Source organism: Liolophura sinensis, chromosome 1 (genome assembly GCF_032854445.1).
Source record: "Liolophura sinensis isolate JHLJ2023 chromosome 1, CUHK_Ljap_v2, whole genome shotgun sequence".
NCBI lineage: Eukaryota > Metazoa > Mollusca > Polyplacophora > Chitonida > Chitonidae > Liolophura > Liolophura sinensis.
The window spans coordinates 79,106,457-79,114,434 of NC_088295.1; the positions used below are offsets into that span (position 1 = coordinate 79,106,457).

Below are 7,978 nucleotides of genomic sequence, written 5' to 3' on the forward strand. Positions count from 1 at the left end.
AGCAATCTTTATGGTAAATGTCTAAATATTCATCTACTTGTATTAATGTAGCCGAAGTAGAAAACAATTTTTATTAGCGATCTGTTGGATTAGTTGTTTATTCAAACAACAATTCCGAGCTTCTGTAAACAGTTGATCACATTTTTGTTAATGGCCTATCCAAATCAGGCAGCTTAATGGTGATCACGAACTTCGGAACCAACATCGACTTCACTTGAGAAATTTATTTTAGATTTCAAAAGCACTAGGACACAGCAAACAACATCTATCTGTGGAGGTAGTTAAACAAACAAAACAGTGACAGCCTAGGTGTATCCCTTAACAACAACAGTATGTATTGGATCTACCAAGAAAAGGCTAACATGACATTCACTCCAATGGATGACATAATATGAGGGTAGTCTAACATGCTAAAGCATTTTGGCTCTGGAATGAAAAAATATTCTTAAATTGACAGTTTATAAATTGACACGTATAAATATATACATACATATACAGAACCACAATGCAAAAATACTTACTTCGCCAGCTCTGTCAGTGTGATCAGAATCAAAAAGTAGGTCAAATTTCCCGCGGCGCTGATGCCCATCTGCGCCTCAAAACATTATTGTTTAGGTTAGGATTCTGTAGGTAGTATTCCTGCCAAAAATATAACGCACAGTCACAGCTGGTAATAGATATGTTTTATCAGTGTTGGGAAATACATTTATCTTATTAAATTGTTTTCGGTCCTGGGCATTGTTATAAAAGACAATGTACCCTGTCAACACATTATGCGGAATATTTCAAACATTAAAAGTCACTCAGTTGCATGTAGGCCCCTCTAAATGAGATAAAATATACAGCAAAATTATTAAGTGTTTCATATGTGCTCAACCATAGTAAGCCTAATAATATAACTTCTCTTCTACAAACTACTTAAGTAAGCCAGGCATATAAGGGAATTTATATCTACAGGTCAGGGAGCAATGACAGCTGACATACATGATCTTGAAATACAACCACTTATTATATTCATATATATTAATTTTTGTTTGTTCGACCTGAATGTGTTTTTAATTCACCAGCTTTAAGCACAGAAAGGCAAATAGCCCGCAATGAAAAAGAATAGTTGAACATGTAAAAAAATGTCTTCCTTACCAAATAAAAGAGAATGTCTTTACCCACTGCCATGCGTGTGCAAGTGAAGGCAATGTAGGTGCCAAAGTTCATGATCACCTTTAAGCTGCCAAATTTGGAAAGACGATTAACAAAAATGTGATCAACTGTTACAGAGGCTCGGAATTGTTGTTTGAATAAACAACTAATGCAACAGATGGCTAATAAAATCTTCTACTTCGGGGAATTTATCCGTTGATTACAGCAACAACACTTGCTTTTTGGCTGGAAGGTGATTTACCACTTCATATTCCCCTTGTGAACAATTTAACAGTAGTTTTACATCAGTGATGATAGGACTCATGTTTTGTCTGTAGAGAAACCTGTAGAAACCTGGGGAATAATGAATACGCTCACTGGAGAGACTAAAGTACCGTAACAAATATATTCAGTGTAAGAACCCGATTTCGCACCGGAAAACGACTGACGAACAAAGGACAGGGGTCATGTGTCACTCCAAGGATATCCAAGCTGCAATACCACATGGGCGATTGAATAACATCCCTCATGGTCGTTTTGGAATGAAAGAGTTGAGTCGTGATGTAGCAGTTAATGGACGCAATCATAAGAGAATACCTTCTTTACAGTATTTTCGACCGGAGGCTGAAACCACACACAGAAAACATAGTCCTGCATGAACACGAATTTAAACAAAGCTATGGAGTGCTTTCATACAGAGCTAGAACATGGGTTTACATGGCCTATTCACATGATATTATCTCTGAAATTACATTTTAGTCCTCCATTTTTTTTTCATAAAATATTTGGTAGTATTCCGTACATTTCAGGAACCGATAAGTGAGAACGTCGTCATAAATTTTAGCAGGCTACATGTAAATACAAGTGTATGGAGCACATGTAAATCAACCATTCATCCCTATAAACATATTTAACCCTGAACATATTTAGCGGTCCATAAGTTTAGGAATACGCTTATATAAAAGCTGAACCTAATTAAACATGTTTAGAATAAGTACATGTTTGGATGTTAGATTGGTTAGGAGAGCAAACTAAAGACTCAAAACACGTTCGCACAACATGTTTAGGTCAGTTGTGCTCTAGCTGTGGACGCATTTCTTAACATGTTGAGCACACAACTTTTAAAACGCCCTTTTTGTAGTGCATGTAACAGAGTTTATTGTATAGCTTCCGACAGGCCCAATTCGTGTGAATAGTTACAACAGCTTTCTTGGAATAAAAATACTTGATTAAAAAAAGCTGCGATACGTTTATTAGCGTTACTTCGTTGCATTTTGTTGTGTTTTATTGGCTGCGTCACACTATCCCAAATTAATGTTCTCACCACATGAACTTCACTCCCTACTATTCGAGTTAAAATCGCGTCAATACCCAAGAAAACGCTAATTTGACAAGAATCACATGATTTAACACTGCATAATGGATGAGGCCCATCAGATCCGGAGAAGAAAATCACAATTACTGCTCCAGTATAACATTTTGCAAGACATTTTTATCCAAAACATGGACAATATTTCAATCCTTTTGTCGGAGTAAAAATTCCTTGTCGTAGTCAAAAGATCTGGATCTGCTGCCCATACTCGGAGGACATTATTGGTAATTGTGACTTTAAAGAATGAATATCCAATTCTCAGTCACAAATAACGATATTGTAGGCAAAAGTTCGTCACTAATTTTAACATATTGGTTCAGACTTGGATACCCTGGGAGAAATCATTGCCAGGAATCAAGATGAAGTATTGTTTGTGTGTAAAGCGACTCACCATGGAATGACGAGCACCAGAACAGGAGCTGATATTGTCCTAGTTGTAACGGCAGCCACCCGAACAATAACATAAAAGCAGTTTGGCTATTTGCAACTCATCGTGACTTAAGGATATCAAACTAAATAAGACAAGAATCCATTGATCTTGTAGTATCTCTCGTAAACATTAGCTAGCTAAGTTTATACCCGCTCACATAACCCTTAGCGTGGATCCAAACAAGCAGTATAGTCAAACGACTGTTCCATGCCCTGATCCTAGATAAAGTTCAGGAAGTCATTTGAGAAGGCTCACCTTGTAAGTTTTGTTGTCATATCTCGTTAGGTAGTCAAAACTTCAATGTTACTGTGCAGTATTCACAATGACGACATAAATGCATGTACACCCTGTGTGAAAATAATACTCAACAGGATATGCTTCTCCGTTACTCCGTTGTGTTCCGTGGGTGTTAGCTGTATATACAGTTTTACTTACATAAGCCTCTAAATTCTATTACCTCTGAGAAACAGGTCATCCAAATCTACTTTAACGTAATTATACACATGTGTTTAAGTGAATTAATCAAGTTTTCCCTCCAGACATAAATCCAAGTGCTGTCAAAGATTCAAGGAGTGGTAGCATCAGTGGCACCATATATCACCAATGCTTGGTCGACAACAAGACTCCCAGCTTAATGTGACCGCCTATTAAACCTAGGGCAGTCACTTTCTTATTATGATCAGTGGACTGCACCTGGGGCTTGTACTCTCTAATGTTTGAGGTACATTACATGCCGGAGTAAACTTAACACCAACGACATGCCATAAATTGTGATTCGAGACAAAGGCCCTTTTCAGAGAAGTTTTCTCTTTAAAGAAGTAAGATATATCAATCAGCATCCTTTGAGGACAAATGCCTTCTGCTTCATTAAAACGACGAAACAAAAAATATCCCTCCGCTAGACCTAGCATATGATAAGCCATTTTGTAACAAAGGCTGTGTTCATAACACATTTAAAATTAATGAATTAGACCCCATGGGTTCTTGATGATATGGAAATATATGAATTGTCAATTATCAGTGTAAAGAAAAAGTTACCTTGTAATATAAGAAGGTAGATATTAGGGCATTTGAAGTAACTCCACCACAGGACCCATCTGTCCAGCTACTCCGACCTCGAATATGGATAAAAACATGACTGCCCCGGCCCTTTAGGCCGCACAGACTGCTGGTGTTGATGGTTTGTCAAAGATAAATAATACCCAAAGATGTTGTTTTAAAATACATGATAGAAACGGGTATAAGAAAGGCTTAAAAACGCCGACCGATAACGAAAGGGAATTGCCTGACACCTGTTCTGATTCAAATGATTTAACTTGCCATAATCCGTGATTTACGGCACGTTAACTTGCAATAATCCGTTGTTTGTCATCGCATAGGTGAGCAATTCTTGAGCATGGTGTAAAAGGACTGTTTAGGTTGTAATGTATATCATCATCCTACAGAAGTGTTTGTTTTTCATGTCTTTGTATGTTTATCAAATTCTTTGGAGAAGTCAGCCATTTTTTTGAAAGTTATGTATGATACGTATGGCACCGTGTATGAACGAATATTAACTCTGTACACAGGTGTTACATATGAAATGGTGGAATTAATTCACTGTGAGATACTGTCACGGTATACACAGACAACGCCAATGCACAACTGACATTGAGTATAAATGGTCATTCGAGAGGTGTGGAATAATAACTGTAACAGGGACTACAACTGTAGAGAACCGGAGATGAGCACCCAGAATAAATGCTTGACGTCATTCACGTGTCAATGGTCGGATGATGCGGAAAGATTACTCATCAAAAAACGGGTCTGTATATGTTGTCCAAACCAATTTTCTACATCATCATTAGAAAACATAAATTCTCTACACGACAATTTGCCAGTCATTTCGGAAGAATGTAAAATATGGTTACGATACTTAAAGGGTGTTTACCTCCTCCATCTATTTTTAATCAGAAAACAGAATATTTTACACGCGTGTGTAGCCTGATAGATTTATTAACAAATTCCTTGGCGTTGATAAAATTAACCATTTATTTCATCTGAAGTTAATGGCATTTAAATTTAGAATCTGTTGTATGTCAGATAGTCTGATTTTGATCATTTAACGGGATAAATCATCAAGGTTACTACTACGGTTTAGCTCTGATTCTATACAGAGAATAAATGTTTCTGCAGAATGCTGTATATGCAGATAGTCTAATACATGATTCACGAAATTCACCAATTAACCACCTTTTCCACAAAGCAAATTATTTACTACACCCATGTTCACTGACAGCATTACTGGGGAAAGGATTCTTTGTTTAAGACCGGATAGCACAGCTGGTAGACCGTTCGCTTCGGGAGCGGTAGATCCTGCATTAATCCTGGGTCGAGTCACGCCTAAGACTATAAAAGAGGAAGTTGTAACTTCCTCGCTTGGCGTTCAGCATGAAGGGGATAGTGCAACGACTGGTTGACTCGTATCAGGATAATGGCTCGGGCGGGGCGGCTTACGCCTTCGGTAAGGCGTTTCAGTGAAGCAGCACTAGATAAAAGAGCTGTGGAAATCCGTCCTGCAACAAGGAGGCACATTACATACACCTTAAGGATTCCTTCGTCGTCATATGACTGAAAAATGGTTGAGTACGACGTTAAACCCCAAGCATTCACTCCGTGTTTAAGATCGAACACTTGACAAATGACCGTCTGGAAGTTTAATCACGTTCAGCATCTTCACCTGGGTATGACACTCTGGACTGATCTCACCAATCAGACTTCTTGATGGAAATCTCAGAATACACTCTCCACATCATTGTTTGATTGGAGAACTGAAAACAGTTTAAAGGCGAAGAAAACACTAAATTAAAGTATGTATGAGATGAAAAAACCATTAAAAACTGTCCAGGAAAATAGCTGGATTTATTTGTTTGACAATTTCTTTAACCTAGTAAAATGCATTGGAATATTTTATTCTATGGTGTCCTTTTCTGGTGACCATAATGTGACCAGCGACGTCACATAAAATTTTTTCTACTTAACACGCATTAGACTAATACATTTTATCATAAAAAATGCATATACACATAGATCTATGATCTGACCCGAAAACGGATTATTTCAGGCAAACAATATAGATGAGAAGTAATTCATAACTTCTGCGTCACAACAGACCACCATAGAATCTAATCTGCATAGTTTTACTCTGTTGGAGAAATTAAAAAAAAAAGAATCCAACTAATTTCCTGTACAATTTTTAATTGTATTTCATCTGATATATACTTCGTTTTAGAGTCGCGGATGCCTTTAAATTACCAGGGCTTGCCATATGTGTCGTGGTACGTGACAATTGTCTCTTATAAGTAAGACTACTTACTAATCCGAGTGAGAATCAGGAACAATATAAATCCATCGGAGTTCAAATATTTCGACACTTTCACCAGTGTAGCTTGGCGTACATGCCTCGGTCTTTGATTACCAATCGAGCTGTAGATTGATCAGAAGAAGACACGTCATTAAGTATAGACTAGCAGACCTCAGCGTCAATAAATATGTAGGAAATTGACCGACAGCAGCTCTTCATATATCTAGTTGATGCAATGCTATTTTATCTCGTTCAGTTGATAGTAAGCTATACAGACAAAAAGTTTTGCATAACCGATGATGTCCCCAAATTACAGTATCATGTCTCAACGCCCGTCTTTGTGTGTTGTCGCCATGACACAGTTGTATAGACATGATCAGGTTTCTATTTGACTCACCCACATTTGAGTCAGATATATATTCTAAAAGTCATACAGAAATGCAAGTGTATATGAGGTACACAATGGTATTATGTTTTCCTTCTATGGCTTATCTTGTATATATGAAAAATCTCTATTGCCATCTTTTTTTGTACAGGGATACCTTATTAAGAGATCCGAATAAGGATACCTTAAAATTTTGTTATTGGAAGTGTTCGGTATAAGTGGTATGAATAGTTAGAGTCTTTTTTATCTCCAATACAAATGTCTCAAATGTTGTGGATATGTCCACAATGGCGATTCAGCAAACACTGACGATTTCTATAGCAGGTTAATATCTCTGGAGAGTTAACGTAAAATGAGAACTTATATAACCAAAATGTCAAGTTCGTCGTCAGCGTTGTTCTCGGATTCCTCTTTCATAGCCTCATGTAGCAGAGACAAATTCTGCGGACTACAAATAGGCTACCTATTGTCCAGCGATATTTACCAAATCGTCTACTTTGAAATCAAGGAGAATATTCAGTATGAATGGGATTTATTCAAATGCATTTTTAGAACAGAATTGTGAAAACTGTTGTATTTAATGTTCTTGACATATAATCAAGAACATTAACTGTTATTTCTCTCTCCGGTTAATTACACATGACTGAAATGATTAATTACAGATCATGTTCATAACAGATCGAGTACGTTTCAGATGGAGGTTAAATTTAGGTAACAGAAGGTACCAGTTACACGAACCTTTAATTTTAGGTGCTAACCCTTACATAACCTTACACTACTACTGGTTTCAATGACCAGTTATTTCCGTCATTTGTTATATCCTGTAAAACTGATCATCTTACTTGTTGGTGTCACTGCAGTTGATCATCATTCCACTGGTGGTTTCTGTGAAAAGTGTCCGTTATATGCAAACTTAGTCTTACAAACCTCCGCCCGTAATTCCTGTGAGAGTGGTGCCTGTTACACGCTGTGCATTTAAAGGCTGTCACAGGCGGAATACGTAGCCGCTGTTTGTATTTGTGGTGTCTTTGATGCATAAGGCCTATACGCTGTACACAGAATGCCATGTAGGCTATAATCTGCAATGTGTATAAAGGCGGTGACATTTACCGTGTGCGATGTAAGTCATTACAGTCAGTGTCCATAGTGACACAAATACTTGATCTCCACTATCGCTACCTTTAATATTCATTACATGTGATTTCCACTGCATGCTCAGTCCTTGACGGGTTAGAGTAAAATTGAGACAATGAAATAAAGGAGATTTATCTAGTCGTATGCCTTATTTTCCTGTTTAATAAAAACAGACGA

The 7,978-nt window shown here is 37.3% G+C and overlaps 1 protein-coding gene across 1 annotated transcript in view; it reads right to left on the reverse strand.

Annotated features, from left to right (window-relative positions):
- Positions 1–7,533, reverse strand: part of LOC135482389 (FMRFamide receptor-like) — a 50,345-nt gene extending 42,812 nt beyond the window's left edge. The window contains exons 1-3 of the mRNA XM_064762345.1: positions 7,510–7,533; positions 6,295–6,404; positions 522–639 (exon numbers count right to left, since the gene is read on the reverse strand). The gene's annotated coding sequence lies outside the window, so the exon portion shown is untranslated. The remainder of the gene's footprint in view (positions 1–521; positions 640–6,294; positions 6,405–7,509) is intronic.
- Between the last annotated feature and the right edge of the window lie 445 nt (positions 7,534–7,978).